The sequence below is a fragment of the Saccostrea cucullata genome, unplaced genomic scaffold (assembly GCF_032062105.1).
Source record: "Saccostrea cucullata isolate Sc308-1 unplaced genomic scaffold, CSIRO_AGI_Scuc_v1 ctg5911, whole genome shotgun sequence".
NCBI lineage: Eukaryota > Metazoa > Mollusca > Bivalvia > Ostreida > Ostreidae > Saccostrea > Saccostrea cuccullata.
The window spans coordinates 1-27,044 of record NW_026929209.1 but is presented as its reverse complement, the minus strand read 5'-3'; the positions used below and the strand labels follow the sequence as shown (position 1 = coordinate 27,044).

Below are 27,044 nucleotides of genomic sequence, written 5' to 3'. Positions count from 1 at the left end.
TTCCTGTATATACTGGATGTGGTTTTTCTTCGAACATTTCTAAGTCTTTCAGTATAACTTTTTAACCGCAAGACATGACTTGTATGTTTAACACCGGTTTACCGTTATATAAGTAAAAATAAGTTGTACGTGTAGTCCTTACAGAGTTGGGCCAATTTAAAAAATGTACAAATCGATCTCAAAATTCCTTATTCTTGTGTCGTTGATGACATTGCTGAAATCAGCTCCTGTCATACCTCCGAGGAAAATCTATCACCTGTAAGTTTATTGTAGTTTAACTTCAAACGTCTGTTGTTTTATTTTTTTCCGAATGCATAGAATTTTGATATTAATGCTTTATCGAGCTATACTAGCAATTTATATTATGATACTTTGTTGGCATTTTCGTTTTATATCTTAAATATTTTATTGAATTTTGTTTAGAAATTTTGCCAGTGAAGCTCAAATCAGATTTTTATTTTTCATTCTTTGAACTTTAAAATGTTTAAATATTTAATTTTATATGCATACATATCTGTGTGGCTTTTTGATTATCAGAGACAAGCTGATTCGAGTTCATCCCAAAACAATGGATCAAGTCCTTGCTCTGGAGAGACTTCAAGACAATCTTCCTGCTGAGGTCTGATTTTTCAGCCTTCAATTTCTTTTTCATCCCACAACTCAGTACAATTAATATATAGAGTCATTCTATACATTCCATAGCCATTTCCTGTCTTTAAAAATCTTTTACCACTGCTTGACTATTTTCAAATTCAGTATAATGTACGCTTCTAAAGATAAAATTCTGCATATTGTATCCTTGTCGTTCTCATTAAAATACACTGAAGCATATTGTAAGTTGTTGTTGTTGTTGTTTGTTTGGCTGGTTTTTTTTTTTGGGGGGGGGGTTGTTGTTGTTGTTGTAGGGTTTTTTTCTGTCGTCTTTTTTTTTTTGTTTCTTCTTGGGGGGATGGTCGAAAATAATGTTTATAATGATTAAGCAATTGTTCTTCAACTTCAAAAAACATTTTTCTAACACTCTCTTTTTAAAGAAAATGCTAATACGAGTAATTTGGAGAATGAAAACGAAGTGCGATCTATAAAGTAAACTTTGCAATTCTTGTTTTTAAAGGTTGACTTTTGGAAGAGGCCTAATATCAATGCTGATGTAGATATTCATGTACCTATCAAAGTGTATGATGACGTCACTCAACGATTGTCACATGTTGACCTTAAGCCTACTTTATTAGTTCATGATATACAAAGGTAATAGGCATTGTAATATTTTTATCCGTAGTATGAATTATATACATGTGTATACCTTTTATTTAACAACTTTCTCGATTCAGGAAATTTAAAGCAATCTTATGTCTATTCAAAATTGTAAAAGAATCAAATTATATGTATCTTTTAAATTGTAAAGTACCTCTAATTTTTAGTGTTATGGACCAAGAGGAGGCTTCTATGGAGATCCCTGATTACGTCATTGATTCAACAGGTGCGATGGCATCTCCAGCACTCAAACTAAGGAATACGGATATTGTCGGAAAATTTGCACGACATGCCGAGGTCAAACACACATCTATTGCTCGGAATTTGTCAATTTCTTTCCTTAAAATTCAGTCATTTATAGATGTTGCATTATTTTATTTCTATAATTCTAATTACATGTCACTTAGATCAATCTATAATATGTTAATTGCAATTTAAACATATTTTTGTAATAATATACAGATGGACAGTTGGCTCGTAAGGATGGCATCAAAATACTCTGCAATTGAAAAATAGAGTCTATCGGCATAACATATGAAGGCAGAGATATGAAAGTTATCAAGGTACAATGCTTATATATAAAGGATATTACATGTATAACATAATGATCTTCATAAGAAATTTATTAATTGATTGATTGATTGATTGACTGATTGATTGATTGATTGAATAGTTTAGTGTATCTTGTTTTACTCCCCCTATGAAGGAGTTTTATTTAGAGAGAGAGAGAGACATCAACCCGAAGGGTTTTAATTGAGATTTGCCATTGTTCCATGGCAAGGAGATAACACAGGATCTTTGACGTTGTGAAAACTTTGTGAAAATACTGAAAACTGACTGTGTAGCTTTCATTTCATTGTGCCGAGAGCTTGGCGAAGGGAGAGTTGCTACCTAATTTTTATCGCCTCAGGTTTGACTTTCCCGCTAAACAAGAGAAGAAAGTAGCTTAGAGAGTACATTCAATGACACCAAACGTTATCTAATGCTTACTTGCAAACGGCTAAATTTAAGGAAAAGTGTTTCAATCAAACTGAAACTTACTTTGATAAACTTGCGGCACAGTAGATACGTGAAGTTAAGAGCTGATTCTTACCTCGTGGGATCAAATTCACTGCAAGACGTTGAGATCGGTCCTTCAGATGGGACTTTATAAATTGATGTCAAGTGTCACAGCAGGTGTTAGCACGAAAAAGGTCCCTCACTGCCCATTGTCTTGCATGCAGAATGCTAAAATTTTATTTGAAAAAAAAATCAGAAACATATTTGTTACCTTTTGTTTTTGAAACCATTCCTTTTTGAGAGAGAGAGAGAGAGAGCGGGAGAGAGAGAGAGCGAGAGAGAGAGAGAGAGAGAGAGTTACATATGCTACCAGCACAGGAGTTCGCGTACCTATCAATTTTGCCGAAATTTTCGGTAAATAAAAAAGATACGTAGTACCTGTAATAATAACACAAGGTGTGCAACCGTTGTCCGCGACGCCATGACGTGACGTCACGGGCGGTCCATTTACCCAAAAGGAACAAAAAAAAAACAATCATACACAATCAACTAGAGATAATGATATTACGTTTAGATACGAGTACAAGTACTTGTACCTCCTCGTTTTAAATTTTCTTGAATGTCTACTAACTTGTCTCTGGTTTCTTTTCGCATATGACCTCAATCATGTAGATTGTACATTTCAGGCAGTTTTGTTCCTTTTTGGGTAAATGGACGCGCCCGTGACGTCAAGTCATGGCGTCGCGGACAACGAATATTTTAGCGAAGTTGTGGAGAAATGTCACCGCTGCTGCTGTAAAACATGCGTTTGAAATCATATGCATTAAAAGCCATAAAGAATGGTCCCTTCCAAAAAGATTGGTTTGTGTTTTATAATTTTCGATTGAAGATTAATTGATATTAAGCGAGGGGTTCCCAGGTGACTTAAAATGCGTTGCACTCCTTGTGTTATTATTATACATAATATGTTAGACGGTGTGACCGTTAGTGAGGGCGGAGCCATGAAGAGAAAATTGCTACCTTTTATTGTTTAATGACAAATCAGTTAAATTCTGAAATTGTATGTCAGTGTCATCATAACAAAGAACTCAGTTCTTAAAAAAAAACTTTTAATTCAAATACATGTAATAAATCTAAGAACTAACTGACTTTACTGAGATATTGCATCATGAGACAAAGGGTTGTCTAGCCATAGCACTAAACGTCGAAGAATGTAGTGGGGAAGGGGAGCGGCATGCACTGGACCAGTAAGGGATTCAACGTACCGAGGCCCAAGAAATGTGATACACCTCGGCCCAACGACACCTCAAAACTTTAATGCATGTAACAGTAAACTTGTTCCCAAATATATCCTACAATAATCAACTCATAAACTTTTCTGAGCATCATTTCTTTGTCTTTCACTACTTTTAATTCATATGCTTATTTAACAACACTGATCTGGAAACCTCAAGTCATTTCTCAACTGTTATTACTCCCATTACATTATCAGAGTTATGACGTCATCTAAAGTAAGAACAATATTGTCAAGACCAGATCAGAAGACGAACTCAGATGACCTAAAATACAGAGAGATGGTCTACTTCCTGGATGAATCTCATCATCAGACCAAATTTGACTGTCTTACTATCATGAAGGTTGAAAATATAACAGCATCACAACTTTTATGAGAAAAGAAATTTGCAATGGATGCATGATTAGGGACATTTATTAGGTCCCTGTTGTGATATATCTTTTTAAAGTTTCTTCTTATTTCTTTTTATTTTACATTAATTGGTAACCCATTAATTTAATTATAATGATTATTTTCTTTATTTTAACGAAAAATGTTATATTTCACTTTTCAGGGTTTTTTTTTTTTTTTTTTTGGGCTGATGTTGTTAAAACAAATCTGATTTAAATTAAGTCTTTCAAATTTTCTAAATCTAACATTAACACAATCGTTTTGAAAACAGTTATACTTTTTTAATTAACTGAAGAAAAAAAACCTCGAAATTAAAAGTAATTTTTCTGGTATCTTTGTCGTTTAAGACTTGGTTAATCATATAATTTCAAAACAAAACTTGTGAATAGTAGGGTACACTTCTGAGAAGTTTGAATTGAATATTTAACTTTATTGATGTCAAACAAAAACTCTGAATATTTGCTTCATGTTTTTAAAAGTTTTAAAGCACATTTATTAGGATAGAAAACTATATTGATATGCTTGATGTTATTACATTAACAGCATGCACTGCAACATTGAAGTCATATAACTTCGTGACTGTATATTTACATGCATTTACTGATACATGCAGACTGAACAACTACCTCTCCAGACTGTACATGATCATCATACATTGTCTAACTTAATTTTTCCTAATTTTAAACTTTACAGTATATATATGTAATTCCAATTGTCTAAAAAAATCTTTTCTACATTTTTAAAATTCATATATATCAATTAAGATTATTGTTTTGATTATTATATTTAAGATACTGAAATTTTTGTCATTTGAAAAACTTCATAAAATGAAATATTGAATTTTTTAAAAATCACAACAAAAATGAGACTCAGACTTCCATCTGCTAAATATTTATATATCTATGTACAAGTAGATATTCATAAACAATTTGGATACTTAAAATTTTTAAAAAAAAAATATTCCACACATTTATTGAGTCCCTATATTTAGACTTTTCACAGGGTATTAAATTTTGAATATAACTTTTAAAACATATTTAACTGTTCAAAAAAAATTGTACAGTATGTCTAAAAAAAATACTATATTTCTAGCTTGGTATGTATTGACAATAATCCTGAAGAGATTCGTTATTATTAAATTTTATTAACAAATAAATAAGGATTATTTTCCTTCTACAGTCTAGTGAAAGGCGCCACATATAGATCCGCTCCTCAATAGTGCAGACGACAGCGCCGCCCGTAGGGAATTTCTAACCAATCAAATGCCGTTATACCTGTGAAGCGCGAACTATAAATAAATCTAAACGTCTAAATCGAAAGTTGGAAGATGGATTTGATTTTAAGTAAAAAACCATTACTACTAATTATCCTTGGATTAAATGGTTTTCACTTTGATGAAAGTCTCATCAACAACGAGAATTTGCGCGTGAATCAAAACGACGCCATTTTACAGGACGCCATATTGGCGACAAGAATCTCAGTTCCATAGGTATTGTAATTGACATATAGTTTACAATAGATTTCTTTTATTTTTCATATACATACGTGTTACCTATAGGGAGAGCTTCGCTCTCACGGGCCCTTCGGGCCCGTGAGAGGGCTCCGCCCTCTATTACGTAATTTTTATCTAATGAAAATTTCGGTATAATTGATAGGTACGCGAACCCCTGTGCTACCAGTAAGTGTGATGCATCTTACGTGACTTTTTTTCTGTAATTACTGTAATTAACTAAAATAATGATACTTCAAAACCCTGTGTCGAATGTCAAGCATAGAGACCGATAAAAAATATTTGAAATATTAATTTCTGCAATTTCAATAGTAAAAGTTAGACTAATGTTAAGAAAAGTATTTTTTTTACTTTGATCACGCCTAGAGAGAGATATTATTTCCTAAAGTTATTACTTTGATCTATGCTAAGGAAGATATATTATTAACAGTGGGACGGACAACTTCGGAATGGACATTTTTCCGAACTTGCGCACCCTTTTCCTTTAAAGCTAGCCTCTTGGAATTTTTTTTAAATGGTGGGGTTTTTCTACCTAAATGAATTTTTGAAATAAAAAATGCAACATTTTCTGCTAGTTTTTCAGATATTTAGTGTCAAAAATAAAAACTCCATGGGGAAACATGTACTTAAAATTACCCCATGAAAAACCCCACAAAAACCCCATGGGGTTCAAAATTACCCCCATGGGGTTTTTATACCCATAAAAATCAATGTGGGGTTTTTAAACCCATATGTTGCTTATATTGTCATGTGGGGTTTTTTCTCCCACGTTTCTTTATGATGGGGTTTAAAATCCCACATATTGATATTTTTACTGAAGATAATTCTTAAAAACTTGGGTTTTTTTCTTAAACTAATGGATCATTAGTATCTTCTCTGTTTGTCGTTCTATAAAAGTGGATAGTTATTACAAATATCTATCATTTTTCAAATTTTCAAGTATTCATTCTTCAAATTCATGCTTATGTAAAAGAAGATTTATATGAAAACAGGTTTCTAAGGCAGCTGCCTCCTATAATGAAACATTTATCATAAAACTTTTCACAGATTATTTGATCAATGACAATTAATCTGAATATACATGTAAGTATATAGGGTAGTCTTTAAAAAGGGAAATGAAACATTAAAAATTTTTAATTCACAGTGTCCAAAGAGGTTCTCTTCCTTTAACTGATGGGAAAATATGAATTTTTTATGATTATCGTGTCTAGTTTGTGGATTTTTTAATCTCCATTCCCCTATCATTTACCATTTATAAGATTGGATTTAATTAATTCAGGCACAATAAAGCAAAAATATTTAATTACATGTAGTTGAAATCATTCAGTTATATATCACAAAGGAAAACTATAAAAATCCTTTGATCCACCACAAATATTTTAAAATAAAATTTTACTCCTCTAGGCTCCACCACTTGTAAGTTTAGACTATGATCACACATGGCATATAAGCTAAAAGTTTGAAATCAATTAGCCATACTCATTAATATCCTTTAATTTTGATCCACAACAAATATTTTAATAAAATAAAATTAATATCCACTCCCCATGGATCCACCACTAATAAGTTTAGATCTTGATCACACATGGACATATAAGCTTTATGTTGAAATCAATTAGCCTTAATCATTTATATCCTTTGATCCAAAACAAATATTTAATCAAAATAAAATTAATATCCACTCCCAATGGATCCACCACTTATGAGTTTAGATCTCGATCACACGTGACATATAACCTTAATGTTTGAAATCAATTAGCTATAATCATTAATATCCGTTTACCCACCACAAATATTTAAAATCAATATCCAACCCCTTGGATCAACTGCAACTACTATATATCCACTCCCCCTTGGACCTACCAATTTAAAATTAAGATAATGATCAAACATGACATGAGCCGTTCCAAGCAAAAACCCCCCTTATGTAATCTGACAGAATTTTACGTCACAATAGAAAAAGCGACGTCATTATTTTGCAACAAAAACTGCAAAAAAATTTATCGCGCACTGACTGAGTTCCAGGTGAATTCTTTGTTTTATGTCTCAGAATTTTCTCATTTGTGCTCTCTGTATATTTTTTTCATGACTACATGTGTATTGTCTATTTTATAACATAATTATCTGACTCCGATTGTTGTCAAACTACATGTGCATTACACATTTAACGACCTAAGTGTGTTCTGATTAAATACACAAAATCTGTCAACACTTCGACGTTTATTCTGTTCCATGTACAATATAAGTTTTCAGTTAAATTAAATAAAACATGCAACTGTTGTTTAAAATTCAGATTTACGAATCTTTCTTATTCAACAACGACAAAAAATTACATGCAATGATGATGAGTGTAAAAAATATTTTTAAAAAGGAAGGAAGAGTAGTTTGAAATGTTTTTTTTTATCCGAAGTCTTGGCGTAAATTGATTTGACTTAATCATATGTCAAGAAAACTGCACAGGAATTAACACCAATCAAACTGAATGATAAGATTGTTTAACCACACTAATGCCAGATCTAAATCCGGGGTATTTTTTTTTTCATTTATTGTAAACCCAGAACCTCCTGGAGGAAAAGTGAAACTAGTTCAGCTAACAATGCTACATTAATTGAATAGACGTCTATCCGACATTCTATTTTTTCTTAGGTGTTGAAAAGATCGATAACTTGTTAATACTGTTGTAGCCCCCCCCCCCCCCTTCCCACCACCATCACCAAAAAAAATATATGTAATAAAGCATATATAGAAATAAATACATACATGTATATCTTTTTACAAAATTTTGGAAGTTCTGAAAAGTACCGTATTTGACAAGCACACGTACATTATTTATTTCACATTCAGAAAAAAAATGCAACCCCCGTCTCCGTTTTTTATGTGCATGATTGTAATTACAATATTTGTTCATCTGAGTGTAAATCGAGTGCAAATAAAATACATTTCCAAAATATTTTAATCAATTTGGATTTTCCCGATCTACTTCTTAATCTAACGTAGCAAGAGGTAAATGCATGCTCGTAATTTTCACATGGAAGATCACATACAGGTGAACATAACCTGTTTTTTTTTTTCACACAACGCTAGATCTTGGAAAATGAGAGAGCTAGGAGTATTTTTTATATTATAAACACTTTTGTCAAATGATTTGAAAAACGTTCTGACATGTTTTTTTTAAACGTATGTACATGAGAACATAGTCAACCCGTTATCATTTTAGTAGACCTGGATCAAGAAAACTCTTTGGCTGCGTAGATGCAAATGTGAAACAAAGAGAAATAATAGTAAAGTTTATTTTGTTAATATATTGAGATTTCACCAGGAGAGAATAACGTTTGCAATAATAAATGATACAGAGTCTCGGTTTAAAGTGCTTAATGAAAGATACAAAAAAAATCATTAAATGAATGATGTTGACACTATACATAATTATGTTAGTCTGAAAAGCTCCTAAATTTTTGCAGGTTATTTAGCATTGCGTTGATGTAGGCCTACATTTTTTTTTGAGCGGTCACCCATCCAAGGGTTAAACAGGCTTGCCGTTGCTTAACTTGCCTGAAAGAGAGAGACTCGACCGCATCGCTAGAAAAGCTAGCTCACCAGCGAGGAAGTATACGTGTAAGTTCCCTATACTAGTTTACTGTCCGCTACAAATGTCAAACTCAAAAGTCGGATATATCTTGTATAAAAAAAATGTTTCTAGCAAACTTCGGAAATATCTTGTATAAAAAAAGGTTTCTAGATAACTTGTCCTCTTTTATCCTTAACAGTGAAACTTAAGATGATGACCCTTTCTCAATTTTTAAATTTAAATAGATTAAGTGTTTGTGTTGTTAAACTTCCATCTCGAGAATTTTTAACTCATAAGGAGACGCCGCCATTTGCCGGTGCATGGAGAGCTGCAAATATTCCTATAACCGGTACTTAGGGCCTTTGAGCAGTGAGGGATCTTTTTCGTGCCAGCACTTATACTGCGACATGGGACCGCGGTTTCATGCGATGGACCGGTCTCTATGTAAATTTAACTAGAAGAATAAGACACAAAAGTAACCTACTTAACCCCCCCCCCCCCACTTTCAGATGTTCGAATATTTGATGTTAATGTAGTGACAGAGAATGGCCAGAGAATCCTCCCGCTTCTGCACACAACGGAACTTCTTTGTATGAGTGTAAAATGTTGGATAGACTGGAATAGATTAAGAATATATATTACTAATATATTAGAAGCATTTTATTCGGAAGACAGTCCAATGTGCAGAATTCGCACGTGTAACATGTTCTCTTTTCTACAAAATTTCTTTATGTATTTATTTTTCTATGAAGACGGTAATCAAGTGTTTTACATTTGTTTCTGAATGTTTCGAGGACTTTAAAAGCTGCTCTAAATAGGCCCCTGACTTGCACGTTTTTCTTTGTCTCTAAAATATATTTTTTTTGCTTTTGACTAACTGGTACATTTTCAGAGGATCTTCATGATATATATAAGTGTTGACCTGTCAAATTTGCATCATAAAAACCTGTTGTTTTGTTGTTGTTTTTTTTTTTAACTGTGACATTTATGTATTTTAAACTACAGATCGGATCGCATAACTGACTTAAATATTGAGAAATTTTAAGTCTAACTTTCACTTTCATAGATCTATGCGTAAAACACAAAAGGATCGACTCTCATAATTTAGTTTGGCAATCTATTAGACTACATGTACGTGACTGTACTGTAGAAAATATACATTTTTTTTAAAAAAGGTGAATAATATGCCTTACCCTTTTTATCAGTATTTCAGGTCATGTTTTTATTATTTATTTCATAATTTGAGATCTGAAAGTACACACTTTTACTATTCATAAATTACAGATTTATCATGTATATATCTAGTCTAAATTGCCTTTATAGTACTCTTATATTTATTCTTTCATTGCCCCCTCCCCCTTTCCTTTTAATATATTTTAACAAATTAGGACATAATTAAAAAAAGTAAATGCATGTGTAGTTGAGCATTTATAAAAAAAAAAAAAAAGGATAATTGGTACTCATTTTTTACATTGAAATACCATACTTTACAAAATCCTTACGACGCGTTCATTGATAAAAACGCAAACCCCTGCTTAATGCTGTCTCTTGGTCGCTGTTTTGAAAACAAAGGTTGGACAAGTAATTTACATAAATTATCAAAAAATATAAATTAATGGGAACTAAAATATTTTTTATTGTTGCTGGTTTTAAAAGATTTGGACTGAACTTAAGTGGTAAAATTAAAAGTGAATTTTTCTTCAATTATTTGTGATGTGTTCTCTAAGTCAGCGAATCATAGGGCTATTTGAATACCATTGACATATTTTTAATAAATATCAGAAAAGAATGAACTGAACTTTTTAATAAAAAAATTTTATATTTTGCAACAAATTAAGCACATATATAAATCGAAACGGCAATACAATACAAAGTTATTGCGTATAAGTAATTCATGTTTTTATTACGTCGCTATAACGTCGACGTCGCTACAAGAGAAAATTTTATAAAATACGACGTCAGCTGTAAAAGTAATGCATACTTTGAATACCTGTAAATCTGTAACGGAGCAAGATACACCTGTAATATTTACAGGTTATATTCACCTACGGTTCTACATCATTTTTCAAGAAAAAAGTCATTTTCGAAAATTTTTGACATAAGGGGGGTTTTTGCTTGGAACGGCTCACATATAAGTTAAATGTCTGAAATAAATTAACCATAATCATTGATCATTAATATTCTTTGATCCTGCACCCACCACAAATATTTAAAAAAGATTAATATCCACCCCCTTGGATCCACCACTTATAAGTGTAGATTTTGATCACACATGATATATAAGTTAAATGTTTAAAATCAATTAAGTGAATTAACCAAGATTTTTGATTCCATTGAGACATTACAAATATTTAAAAATATATCTATCCACCCCCTTGGATCCACCACAACTATCAGAACAATTACTGGTAAAATACACATGCCTCTGATCCATCACTTATCACAAAAAGGAAGATTACCTAAATGTTTGCAATAAATTTGCAATAATTATTAGTATCGTATGATGATCCACAATAAGCATGATAAGTAATTAAAAATTCAACATCAACTCCCCTTGGATCCACCACTCAAAACTTTAGACCATGATAACACATGACTAATAAGCTAACTGTTTGAAATCAATTTGCCATAATCAAAAAGATAAAGCCTTTTAACTAGATCAACCTACAAATAACTCATTTTGATTTATCTGAGGTAAATGTGAAAACCATGCAATAAACAAAGGAAAATATTGGAACCCACACCCTTTAGATCCACCATCCTGTCTTTGGATATTGATCACCGTTCTGATTTATTATCTTTATCTTTTAATCATTAGGTTGGGTATCTTCATCGTGTTTATGGATGAATATATAACAATGAATTTTAATTGCATCCCGTATGTTTCTCTTAATAAACCTAACTGAAATAACCACCTACCAGCAAAAAAAAAATTTAAAAAAACAGGTACAATGAACATGATGAAATAAGACAACATCTTTATAAATGCATTCATAGCTATACTACGGTACTTTATTTACTACTAGTAAGTTTTTGAAATTTATCCCTATCACCATGATAACATCCACCAGCTCGACTATTAAAACTACATTGGATAACAAATCAATAAAGATTTTAAATACATTATGTTCATTATAATTAGTATTAGAATTTATATATTGGAAGTGAACAAATATTCTTTATGTTTCTAATTTAGTGTTACCAGGGGTTTTGAAAAGATATCAAATTGTGAAAATGTTTGCATTATTCAAGAAATATACAAAAATTACAAAATATAATTTCCAGATTTTTTTTTTCATCAAACACTGTTTTAGAAGAGGTTTACAAATCCATATATAGACATTAAAAGTATTGTAAACAGGTCCTTTATTTATAGTGAAACTCTTAAACTCCAGGGAAGAACCTAATAAAGTTCAAACTATGTTGCGTATGACCTTAAGAAAACTGAATTTTCATCCTGCATGGTGCAGTCAGGCGATATTGATCAATATCGCATTTTTCATTGAAATAGATCTATAAAATGTATGTCAAACTTGATATCTTTTTCTTTATCAGATACTTATAAACTTCTTAAATATGAATTATTGTTCGTTATTTAAAAGAAGACTTAATTTTTATAGAAAGCATCTACCGGGTATATGCATCATCATATCGAGGTCAGTCAATCCCTTTTAGTGTATAGTTCTCTTGATTTTTGTCCTCCACTTTAGCGAATGCAAGATTTCATTAATTGAATCTTATCATCTGACATCTGTTGATCTGTTCATCTGTCACAAAAACTTAAAACCTTTTTGACCATGTTACCTTGACCTTGAAGTATGACCTACTTTTCAAAAATCCTTGTGAATTTTGATTTAGACTGTTAGAAGAGATAGAGTTTTCATATTTTACATGTGCATTAATATCTGTGGCATGATATTTCTGGGCATGCTATGATTTCTGACCCCTTGACATTTACCTTCATGCTTGACCTAATTCAAAAAAATGGTGCTACATTGAATAAACTCTTCAATGACAAATAATAGGGCTTTCATATTTGACATAATATGTTGTATTATCTCGTATATGCTATTATAACAAAAGCTCACCAAATATGAATAATTCACATGATACAGAAAAAAAATTAAGATTCCATAATAAGGTATTTCCATACATATCATATGATTGGTTCTTTGTTTTTGAAATGATAATTTTTGGTTCACATATTTTTTTTTGAAAAGAAAAATAGAGATTTCACATCCAAACCACTGAAGCAGTTGATCAGATCCACCCTTGTGAGTACCCCATAAAAGTATGTACATCCCCCTCCCCCCTTTGGGGCTTTAATGACCAAACTTTTGTTAAATCCATAGAAATACTCTGAACTAAGTGAACTCGATTAACCTTAGACAGGCACAATGTGACATTATAATCTAACTGATATGTGACATCCTAGCAGACAAAGTTGCAACTTGTGGGAAAAAGCTATCCATGCCAAAACATATTCCTCCTCCCTTGGGTAAGACAAAAAACTAATAAACGTTATAAAAAAAAATTGACCATGTTTACATCCCAAAAAATCTTCAGTCTCTATGTGGTAATATCTACCACATAGAGATCCCTGATTCCATTTTGCCAGAAATAACCCCCAATCAAATTCATAGCATGCACAGTGTAATGGGCTAGTAACAGCTGAGTAATATACTTACATCACTCCAGTCTCGTACACAATACACATATTCATTTCTTCAGACACTGACAGCAGAATTCCAATGGAAATTTTGGGGATGATGTTAATGGAGTAATTCACACACGCTAAATCAATCAAACTGATTTAAAAACCTGCGTGAATTAACCCTTGTTAAAATAAAGTTTAGTTAACTTCTTACTTCCATCATCTTGACGGTGGTCTTCTTATAAAGCCCTCATTTGATTTTGACCAAGTGTGGACTAAAAGGCCGAATTGACTTTGACCTAGTGTTCACTAAAAGGCCGAATACATGATAACCCAACTGCAGTAGATTTATTATTTTTTTAATTGGAATTTTCTAATCTACTTATATCAACTGTATATTAACTGCTCAATCTGGTCTTGTTCTAATTAATTATTTTTCTCAAAATTAATTTACCGTTACAAGCATATGTAAGATACCAACATTACTCAGTTTTCTATTAAAAATATTCATTGAAATATAGCTAGATTCCCCCCCCCCCCCCAAGTTAATAGTACGGTAAAGTAATATAAAGAAAATGCAGTATATTATACCCCACAATGGTACAGTAAGAAGTCGGCATAAGAAAAAGTTGCCCCCCCCCCCCCCCCCCCCTCGAAATAGCATTTCCGAATTTGGGCAATTTTTTTTGTTTTGTTTTTTTTTGTGCTTTTCAACTTCTCCAGGCCAAATAATTAAAAATAAAAAAAAAACAATTGTCTGGCTCCCCCTTTCAAAAACGATGCTACGTGCCTGAATCATCAGTTGATTTATTTTTCATTTCCATGATTTTTTTTCAATTGAAAGAATTAACTATCAATTAATAAAAGTTTTGTGTTGTGCCAGATGGTATAACAACATGCTATATTGCTATACAATAAAATAAATTTTATACATTTTATTTCATAATTTAAATATAATTTTTATTCCACATTGCAAATGCATGGACATCGCGTACTAGGTATGATAGAGGGGGCACATTATTCAATCATTGTTTATTAACTTCGGCGCACAGAGCATGGTAGAACCACGCTATACACAGAGGATTGAAAATCTATTGTAAGATTCACCCTCAGGGCTGTATTCCGAGGGGTACACATACACGCACATGTGTATATTACAGGATTCGGATCCACACCTACATACTGACACCTGCCATTTCTTATTTATTGCATAACAATAGGCGTCTAGTCCCGTCTTCGAGCACTGTCTACATGTACAAGTTTCAAAATGTTAATTTCAGATTTTAAAATTATTTATGGTTCATCATTTCTACCTCATCTGAGGAAGTATATAAAAGATTGCGAGCGTGTTAAATTTTTTTTAAAATTTATATTAACAATTAAATTTGTTAATTTTTTTTTTTCATTTAAAGTTTTAAAATGTTCTTATTAAGATCTGCTTTTAAAGGAATATAATGATATATTAAACATCTCTTCTTTTTTTTCTAATAGGTTTTTAAACTCTGAACATATTTTATTTCAAATGTCAGTTTGTTCAGCATTAAAAATGTCAATTTGTTCAGAAGGAAAAAAAGAATAAGTGGTGGTGGTGGAAAATCTACATCTGGGGCGTGTAGATATTGTTTCTCGGGAGTTAGCAAAAGAAGGATGAGAAGGTTTACCCCTGCGAAATGATCAAGAATAATTCTTGAACTTTTAAGAAAAGTTCATGAATTATATTCTTGAATCAGCTCATGAATTGTTCATGAAGATCCCATGAAGTTAAAATTGGACACTCATGATTTCATGGGTTTTATTCATGAAAACCAAGTTCAAGAATATTCAAGAATTATTTGTTGTTCATGAACAAACTTGGATTTTTTAAATGCCTGCAAAATGATCAAGAATACTTCTTGAACTTTCAAGAAAAGTTCATGAATTATATTCTTGAACTTTCAAGAAAAGTTCATGAATGAAATTAATAGGTTCAATGCATTTTCATGAACTATTCATGAATAATTTGTAAAAGTTATTTAGGAATGTTAATGAACTATTCATGGATGTTCTTGCTTTTTGTAAACAAAAATGTAATAAGTTATGCAAAATGAAAAACTGTAAAAGAAAATATTCTAATAGCATCTTGAAAGATAAATTTCACAGAATTTTTGTTTTCCAATCATGGTAACAAAATCTTTGTTCAGGTAAACAACTCTGATAAGTGATAACGATAATAAATAAATTATGTAGTTCATTCCTAGTAAAATTATGAAAAATTTCAATTCAAACGCGACTCTTTGCAGAATCCTTAACCTTACTTGGTCAAGAGGAGAGTTGGTTCCTTATTCAGCGTATTTCAAAGTCTATGCCTAAAATGGAATGATTTTTGATCCAAGTCTCACTGTCTGGCAGAAAAGTGTGTTCAGCAATTAGGGCATCAGCTAAAAGGGCTTTCAAGGATTTTGAGCAGAGGTGGTCAAATAAAAAAATCTTATTGGCTTTCCCTGTGGAATTTTCAGAATTTCATCACTTGGATCCTTTGATCGATTACGATTCATATTTTCATTCTTTTCTTTTGTTTTTCTTCCAGAACCTGGATTTTTTATATTCTTTTTTTCAGCCAGAGTTTTTTTTTTATCTTTTGATCTCAACTCATCAACATTATCTGTTCACATGAACTGCTTCTCTTTTCCCTACAAGAACAAAGATTTTCTGAAAATGCTCATAAATGTGAAAACTTAAGGCTTAATTGTTTGCTTGTTTTTTTTTGTTTTTTGTTTTTTGTTTTGTTTTTTTTTTTTGCATATTTGTTTCATTTAATTCTGCATCATAGGCACTGCCATATTTTAAAGCATTCCGAGCGGGAGTTTAGCCTGTTTCCCTTGCCCGCCATGTTCAAGATGTTATAGGTGAACAGGATGAATGTTTCAATCTTTAATTATTAAATGTAACGTAATTTGGTTGGATCCTTACTCATAACAAAGTTTGACAAAATTTTCATTAAAAAGGACATAACTGAACTCTTACAAATAGACGGTAACATCTTGACAAATATCTCAGATTCAGCGATTGCCTCCATTTTTTTGTAACTCACCACTAATATCTGCAGTTATGAAGTAAATTGATCCTCTGGATATTCCTTCTTCGTATTCCGTTATTTTCTTCAAAGGTTGACAAAGAATGAATAGATCTACGCTAATAATCCTCCCACTCTACCGATTCACTTTCCAACCTCTCGCGCGTTTCAAAGTTTGCGCCTTTTAAAAAGTGTCATGCAGAGCTAATTAAGAAATGGTTTCGAATTGCCAAGATTTTTGTTAAACAAATAATAACAAACACTATTCGAATGATTTTTCATTGAAAATAATTTTTTTAAAATTAATATAAGTTATATCATTTATTGAATTGGATTTTTTTTTACATTATACCTGTAGAGCCATAGTTTCGTATTCAAGTATGGCCGCCTCCATATCAGAGGACAACAAATATCTCTTGGAACCACTCGCCCTCAAACTGAGTACCCAGAGCTATGAAGGTGTATAGGAGAATAGACTACAAAATACGAATGTGGTTCATGTCATAGCTTCTTCACAACCATGCAGTCTTTGCTGTATCATTTACACATGATGGACAGAAAGATGTGACTTTATAACTGCATCAAAATATAAAGCTTTTCGACCCAAGAATGGTATGGTACAATACGGACAAGAGATATAATTTTTTAGTTGTCAATAAATTTATGATACGTTTTTACGAAGATTATGAAATTTTTCTAGACTGTAAGTCTGTTTCATTTTCTTACAACTTGTTAAAAGTTTGACAAAAAGAGAAAATTCGGTCGAACAAAACTGTGTCGTGAAAAATGAGATAATTTAAAGCACAATATTAATACGTATAGCTGGACAATTTAAATGATGAAGAAACATTAGTAATTCAATATGAGAAAAAAATGCTGTCAATATTGATGCAGTGTTCTTTAAATTACGATCATAATTTAATTACAATCTCCCTTCTAGACAGTTCATAACAGAGTTTTATTATGCTGAAGAATCTAAGGTATCAATTACATAGAGTAGAAAATAGTGATTTTAACCTCTTATGTTCCCCTACTCGGCTCTGATCCCATACTTTCAAAATCAAAACAAAAGCATGTTATTAATTAAATCAGGGGCTAGCTTGTTCAACAATTGCATCTGCATGCAAAAGTTGTATTATGGGAGTAATGAGTATTTTCTGGCTATCGTTTGTGACAATTATTTTTACATTTTTAGTCTTCATGAAAATTCAAGAACATTCATTACCTTGAACTATTAAGTTTTTTTCTTTAAACTGAAAATTACCAATATTCATATTTATTCATCATTTGTTCATGAACTATGAATTATGAATGTTTTCATGAATTTTATTCATGAACTACTTTTATGAACTTGTTAAGAATCCTTTAAGAACCATTCATGAACAATTATGAACAACTCATAAAGGTTCTTAAAATCATGAATATCATTTCGCAGGGGTAACTCCAAACTCTATAGTTGCTGTAATATTAATCAAACATAATGTGAGATTATGAAAATAAATAAAAGCAATAATTTTGATAAAATTTCCGTGAATTCCATCTCGGATGAAAAATAACACAAATAAATTCACGTTCAGTTTAAGTTAACATAGTCAATATATCGAAGTAAGGTCTTTTTGCCGTTTACGAAAAAAAACCTGTTAAAGGTTGTCTAAAAGTTTATGGGAAAATAAATGATACACAAAATAAAAGTTTTAATTCTTGCTTTCAAAATGTCTCATATCCGATCTAGTCTTCTTACTACAAGATCCGCTTCGCAGAGTTATGTCCCTTTCTAGGATCGAAGATGAAGATTTGAAAATTTATACATATGATCATTTCATTACCTAGAATTATTTTTTAAACTAAACAATAATAGCTAATGTATTTTTTTTATTTTACAATACGTTAGACGCTACCTTTATCTTTGAAAGTTTAATATAGAAAAATGACAATTTATTGATTATTGATTTAAATTATCTTAAGTAAGTAAAGCTGTCCCCAGGGAACTCTTGGTTTGTATGGAATGTAATATTTCTCATGTATATGTGTGTTTCTCCTCTTGTTTTCAGGTTATACTGCTTGTTAAATTTGTTCAAAAGCACAGTAAGTTCATCTAGGTCGGGGAATTCCAGAATACACAATTACTAAAAATTTCAGTTAACAAGTATAGTGTAGTTGGATCAATTGATATTGAAAGTAAAAAAGAAAAAACTACACCATCTACACTCGCGAACTGACGGAAAGCTAATATAATATTCCCTATACATTTTATCGTAATTAAGTAAACAACAACAACAACAACAAAAGAGACCCCCCGACGTTTCAATTACGCTGAGAATAGTATGGAACAAAATTTTAGAATTTATTTAAACCCCCATCCCATCGAAAAAGAAAACAGAAAAGGCTTTCAAAGGCCTGATTATTTCAGTATGCTTTTTACTTGATCTATTCGATCGAAACTTTCCCTCAAGTGTTGATATACAACTAACAGAATAGTTTCTTTTAAAAAATATGTACATGTATGTGGTCTTTCTAGAACGATTAAAAAAATAACAATGATGTCATCTTTTTAAATAAAGTGTTTGCATGGTTGCTTTCTCCCGACCGACTGACAATTTTTATTAAAAAACAGTACTGTTTTTAAATTCCCGGCCGTGTGTGATACATTGTATTTGTTAATAGAAGTTGTTTCTCTCTCTCTCTTACCGCTGATGCAATAATTTTATACTGTGTCAAGACTCAAGAAAGAGAGAGAGAGAGAGAGAGGAAGCCATTGATGGCCTGACCACTGAATGCTTACATGCAAAGCAGTACCCGATTGTTTGATTATTATGATTTAATTGCAGGAGTGTTGAATCTTGAAAAACAGTCTTAATTAAAATCCCTTTTATTAGTGTTGTCATGAAAGAGATGATTTGCAGATGGATTTTCAATTAATTAATTCTAAAAAATCTTTTTAACTTTGTAAAAGAGCAATCAAACTGAAATCAGTGAATTGCACACCTTAAATTTCACACCTTTGAAAATATATTGAAGTTTTGCCCGAAGGAAGGTTCTCACACCTTTCAGAGTTTAAGTCTATACGATTATATACACATATATTCCAGAATTCATCTCCACGCTGACTGATCATTACACGTGCCATTTCCTGTTTATTATCCAATTGTGTATACATAGCTTGTTTCAGAGTAACTACTCTAAAAATTATTTTTAAAAGTTTTCCTAATAAAAATCACATTGCAAAGTGTTGATTGATGAACATACAAAAAATATTAATTATTATTAGATACTAATTTTTGAAAATTTATTAATTGATATCTATTGTGTTATTACCAATGAAAACAGTCATTGATATCTATTAAATGAAAAAATTCAACATATTTGGATGTGAGCAGAGACATAATATCTATGTCTTTGATGTAAGACTCCTTCAAAAATCTGTTGCAACTTATTTCAAAAACCATGATTAGAATTCATACATATGTATAATATATTTTTCAGTATCTTCATATATTTGGAGAATCCCTCATTAGGTTATACACAGTCAATGGTGTATTCTCTTAAATGGTCATGACTTTTTCCTTTTTCAAGGAAATTCGGCAAGCATGGTTTTATTTTTCTTACAATGGCATAAACTTTGTAAATCTTACATGATAAATTGTAAGAGATCTGAAATTTACATAAGGAGAATCCATCACCAGGTTATATTCAGTCAGTCGGACTGGTGTGTTCTCTTAAATGACCATAACTTTTTTCTCTTTCAATGAAATTTGGCAAGTATGGTTTTATTTTTCTTACAATGGCATAAACTTTGTAAATCTTACATGATAAATTGTATGAGATCTGAAATTTACATAGGGAGAATCCATCACCAGGTTATATTCAGTCAGTCATACTGGTGTGTTCTCTTAAATGACCATAACTTTTTTCTCTTTCAATGAAATTTGGCAAGTATGGTTTTATTTTTCTTACAATGGCATAAACTTTGTAAATCTTACATGATAAATTGTATGAGATCTGAAATTTACAAAGGGAGAATCCATCAACAGGTTATATTCAGTCAGTCGGACTGGTGTGTTCTCTTAAATGACCATAACTTTTTTCTCTTTCAATGAAATTTGGCAAGTATGGTTTTTTATTTTTCTAAAATGGCATAAACTTTGTAAATCTTACATGAAAAATTGTAAGAGATCTGAAATTTCCATAGGGAGAATCCATCACCAGGTTATATTCAGTCAGTCGTACTGGTGTGTTCTCTTAAATGACCATAACTTTTTTCTCTTTCAATGAAATTTGGCAAGTATGGTTTTATTTTTCTTACAATGGCATAAACTTTGTAAATCTTACATGATAAATTGTAAGAGATCTGAAATTTACATAGGGAGAATCCATCACCAGGTTATATTCAGTCAGTCGTACTGGTGTGTTCTCTTAAATGACCATAACTTTTTTCTCTTTCAATGAAATTTGGCAAGTATGGTTTTATTTTTTCTACAATGGCATAAATTTTGTAAATCTTACATGATAAATTGTATGAGATCTGAAATATACATAGGGAGAATCCATCACCAGGTTATATTCAGTCAGTCGTACTGGTGTGTTCTCTTAAATGACCATAACTTTTTTCTCTTTCAATGAAATTTGGCAAGTATGGTTTTATTTTTCTAAAATGGCATAAACTTTGTAAATCTTAGTACATGATAAATTGTAAGAGATCTGAAATTTACATAGGGAGAATCCATCACCAGGTTATATTCAGTCAGTCGTACTGGTGTGTTCTCTTAAATGACCATAACTTTTTTCTCTTTCAATGAAATTTGGCAAGTATGGTTTTATTTTTCTTACAATGGCATAAACTTTGTAAATCTTACATGATAAATTGTATGAGATCTGAAATTTACATAGGGAGAATCCATCACCAGGTTATATTCAGTCAGTCGTACTGGTGTGTTCTCTTAAATGACCATAACTTTTTTCTCTTTCAATGAAATTTGGCAAGTATGGTTTTATTTTTCTTACAATGGCATAAACTTTGTAAATCTTACATGATAAATTGTATGAGATCTGAAATTTACATAGGGAGAATCCATCACCAGGTTATATTCAGTCAGTCGGACTGGTGTGTTCTCTTAAATGACCATAACTTTTTTCTCTTTCAATGAAATTTGGCAAGTATGGTTTTATTTTTCTTGCAATGGCATAAATTTTGTAAATCTTACATGATAAATTGTAACAGAACTGAAATTTACATAGGGAGAATCCATCACCAGGCTATATTCAGTCAGTCGATCGTACCGATGTATTCATGCAGTTCTCTTAAATGGTCATAACTTTTTCATTTTTCAATGAAATTTGGCAAGTATGAATTTTTTTTTTCTTTTAAAAACATCAACTTTCTAAATCTGAAATTATAATTTGTAAATATTAAAGGACTGAAATTTTCATAGGGAGAATCCATCATCAGGTCATGCTCAAACAGTCATACTGGTGTGTTCTCATTAAAAGGCAGTTTATATTATGATATATAATAACTTTTTTTAATGGATAGGAGTGTTTTTAAACATTAAAAAATAATTCAACATTTTAATACTTGAGAAACCTTTCTACTAATTATTCAAAGTTGTCTCAAAATCCCTATCACAGGTATAAAGTTTGACACCTAGGGTATTTAACTGTGTACATCCATTTATAGGTAGACTGCTAGCACCAAGGCAATCACACCTATACAAAATTAGCCCCTACCTCACCTGGAATAAAAATACCACCAGGTAAAATTTCTCTGCCTTTAAATGTCCATTTCTTTTTCTTCTTTTTTTTTCAATGATATTTAGCCAATTTTGAATATTTTTTTTTTTGATGAAAATTATTTTATAAGATAACTTTCTTATCTGCATTATATCAATTAAGTTACATTAATTTTATATCCACATATATTACTTGCATTAATTTACGAAAAGAAGACTAATGTTAAAATGTAAAATTTACAAACATATCTTGTTGCAGTGATGTTTAACAATTAGAAATCAAATTTATAGTTGTCTTAAATATAAAATATATTAACTTTACAATATTAAAATATGTAGGAGTTGATGCCTCAGATTTAACTACACCGGGAAAAACAAAAACAATCTGCGCATAATGGTATAGGAAAAATCAGAGGCATAAAGAAAAACCTTTGTGTAGGAGTTGACTCCTCAATTTTTTTTACAGTGAAGAAAACTATACCTTAATTACGACTTGGTTTATGTACGAGTTGACTGTAAATCCTCGAGATCTCAACTGCGCTTTGTAATCGTAGTAAAATAATACATTCTTTGATGCATTGTCGAAACAGAGATGCAAGAATTTGGTGATTTGATCAGATTTGAGTCAATAATATTGATCTAAAGACTAAATTTTAAGGATTAATTCACGTACATTTAAATCAATTTAGTCTCATTTATATTCATTTCATTGAGATATTGGTTTAACATGCTTGAATTAGTCCATTATCATCTCAACACAAAGTGAAGCAACTAGCAAGTGTCACAGTAAATGGTCAAATTTAAGCCTATATCAACAGGTACAGCTAGTGCATGTATAGCTGTATGAGCCTTGGGTAAATTCACCTTGCAACAGACACCTTACAGGTGTAAATAAAAAGAAATACATTTTATTCTTAGTATCATCGTGTGCTGTGCAGAAACAAGTGTTAGGAAGGATTTAAAGCATGCCATGCTATGTTACATGTAAACAAATAATGAAATATTACTGTATCAAACACAATAACAGAAGTACAAATCTTATAAATGTGACTTTGATACAACTTTAATTGAAAGACATGTAAAAACACTGTCAGAATTATGAAGTTAATATCTTGGATTAATTAATTAATTATTTTAGTAGCTGCCATTATAATAATAATCATTCAGAGAAGTTAAAGATATATATTGTAACATTAAACATGTTTTAAAATTATATTATGTATATTTTATATAAGTACTTTTGGGAATTATACAAGTGCTAGGGTGTGGGGAAAAAAAACACAGAATTTTTTTTAACAATAAAACAGACTTGTCTCAATCAGTAACTTTGAAAAAAAAGGCAATTGACAATAATATAATGCATCCATTATCCAGATTTCATAAAAATAAAGAACATTCTATGGGATTTTTTACCCCATGTAGGAAAAATGTGGGGAAAAAAACCCCACATATTATTTTTAGTCATATATGGGGTTAAAAACCCCACAAAAAGTTCTATGGGTTTATTTTCCCCATGTGGGGAAATTTTGAACCCCATGGGGTTTTTGTGGGGTTTTTCATGGGGTAATTTTAAGTACATGTTTCCCCATGGGATTTTTATTTTTGACACTAAATATCTCAAAAACTAGCAGAAAATGTTGCTTTTTTTATTTCAGAAATTCATTTAGGTAGAAAAACCCCACCATTTAAAAAAAATTCCAAGAGGCTAGCTTTAAAGGAAAAGGGTGTGCAAGTTCGGAAAAATGTCCATTCCGAAGTTGTCCGTCCCACTGTTTATTACATGTACCTGTTACATCACGATCATGACAATGAGGACACGGCTGGTGTGACCGGTCGGCAGGGAATGATCACTCCTGCATGGAACATGATCCCACGTCTTATGTTTTGGAGGTCCGTGTTTGCTCTGCTCCTATTTTGTATTGTTTTATGGACTTCTGATCTTGAATACTGTTCGTTTTCTCCATATGTTTCACCTTACAGGTTGGAAGAAATTTAGATGCACGAACTAAGCCTGTGATATGGATTGAAGCTGGAATTCATGCTAGGGAATGGATCGCACCTGCGACCGCTATCTATATAATTAACATGGTATACTTTTTTTTGAAAAAAAGTATTTAAAACTCAAAGTATTAAAATGGGGATTTTGATAACTCATATATTTTATTATTGAATATATAATGTTTTCTTTTAATAATATAAAACTTGTAAATGAAAAGTAAGACATGGTATTGCAATCAGCTATGCCTTTTTAAAAAAGAAAATATTGTTACAATAAGCAGAAAAAGTATCAAAAGAAATTTACTGAACATGAATATTAACAAAGCTGGATAACAAACAGATCTTAATAATTAACAACAGTGGAAAAAATTGAATTGTTATAAATATTGCTATCTTTTTTTAAAGCTTTTGAAGGGCTATGGGTCGGATTCTGTGGTGACTCGTTTAACGGAGGAGTTTGACTGGCACATACTTCCTTCCGCCAACCCAGACGGTTATGAATACAGTCATACAACGGTATGACACAGTGTAAAATTAATGTCCTCTTATTAGAAATTTCCTTCCGCAACGCTGACGGATATTAGTAATTCAAAACATAGGTAGTTTTGATCGGTACAAAGTTTTATTGTGCTTATCGTGGTTTTCAATGCAGAGCATGCACAGACATTTATTCATCACGAATTTTTTTTTTGCAATTTCTTTTTTCTTGAGCATTTATTATGCACATTGGTTTTTTTTTTAAATTACAAGTTATTGTCTATCTGACTTCAATATCAAGAATTTCTTTCTTAGGATCGTCTTTGGAGGAAAAATCGCAGTCGTCAGTCAGTTTGGTGTATTGGTGTTGATCAGAACAGAAACTTTAACATCTCATTTGGAGGTTTAATATTTTTACATATTATATTTTCATGTTAATTAGCTGAATCTGATTGGTCGAGAAACATTTGTTTAACCAGAAGTCTCTGTCGCGACGGTAGCTCTACTGGTTTGTACTTATAACAAAGGAAGAGAAAAGTAGCATTTTGAAAGTATTTAACGGAAATTTCTATTTTAATTTAGAAATCAAGGCAACACTGTTCATTGAAATAAAAATCGATGCACTAAATTATGTTTTTTAGTGTAGTCTACTTCTGTACCAAGTTATATTGAAATCAGAAATGTATCTTAGTGTAGTCTACTTCTACTACTATTTTTAGTAACCATAGCAACATCGTTCAGCAGAATCAAAAACCGATGCACTATTTTTATGTATCTTAGCGTAGTCTACTTGTGTGCCTAGTTATATTGAAATCAGATCAAAACTGTAGGAGGAGTAACGTTTTAAAGGAATTTCACAGATTTTTCTATTTTTAGTAACCATGGCAACATCCTTAAGGAAAATCAAAAACTGATGCACTAAATTATGTATCTTAGTGTAGTCTACTTGTGTGCCAAGTTACATTGAAATCAGATCAAAACTGTAGGAGAAATAATGTTTTAAAGGAATTTCACAGAAATTTCTATTTTAAGTAACCATGGCAACATCGATATGAAAAATCAAAAACCGATGCACTAAGACATGTTTTTTAGTGTAGTCTACTTCTGTGCCAAGTTATATTGAAATCAGACCAAAACTGTAGGAGAAGTAGTGTTTTAAAGGAATTTCACAGAAATATATTTTTTTAGTAATCATGGCAACAACTTCAGCGAAATCAAAAACCGATATATTATTTTATGTATTTTAATGTAGTTTACTTGTGTGCCAAATTGTATTGAAATCAGACCAAAACTGTAAGAAGAGTAATTTTAAAGGAATTTCACAGAAATTTCTATTTTAAGTAACCATGGCAACACCATTTATAGAAATCAAAAACCGATGCACTATTATAAAGTATGTATCTTAGTGTAGTCTACCTGTAGATTGTAGATGTCCTGTTTAAAACAGATGAGCTATCTATTCACCAAATTTATGCGAGTTGCGAGTGTTTCTTCTTAAGCTTTATAATTCTTAATAATAATGATAAAGCTCTTTATTAGGTTTTCCTTCAAACAAAAGCTCTCTAAAAATGCATTTCAAGTATCTGTATCGCTTGGGTGATCTATATTTAAACTTTGAAACAGGGGCAAGCACCAGCAGATATCCATGCAGTGACATTTATCCTGGAACAAAAGCTTTCTCTGAGTCAGAAACAAGGAACATAAGGGACGCATTACTTTCAGAGAAGGGGCGGATCAAGCTGTTTCTTTCCTTTCATGCTTACTCCCAACTTCTGTTGACACCATATTCTTTCACTTTCAATAAACCCTCGGACTATTCAGAAATGGTAAAGTGTAGTATTTTATACATATACATACCAATTACTTAAGCTCAAACTTAAGTTTTTTTTCTCTCTCTCTCTTTAGCGTTTTAAGACCCTTTTAACAATGACTATTTTCATGACGTAATTTTAACACTGCATTACCACAAAGTATGTACATATAGTTTTTTTTCTTAAAATACACCTATTAATTGCTTACACTTACCAGAACATTTTATATGTAGATACGTGTTGCTGAAGCTGGCTTGAAATCATTGGAGACTGTTCACGGAAGGGTGTACACCGCCGGAACTCCGCCAGATATT

The 27,044-nt window shown here is 31.4% G+C and overlaps 1 pseudogene; it reads left to right on the top strand.

Moving 5' to 3' along the window:
* The first annotated feature begins 70 nt into the window (after positions 1–70).
* LOC134280076 (carboxypeptidase B-like) lies at positions 71–27,041 on the top strand (annotated as a pseudogene).
* Positions 27,042–27,044: the final 3 nt, after the last annotated feature.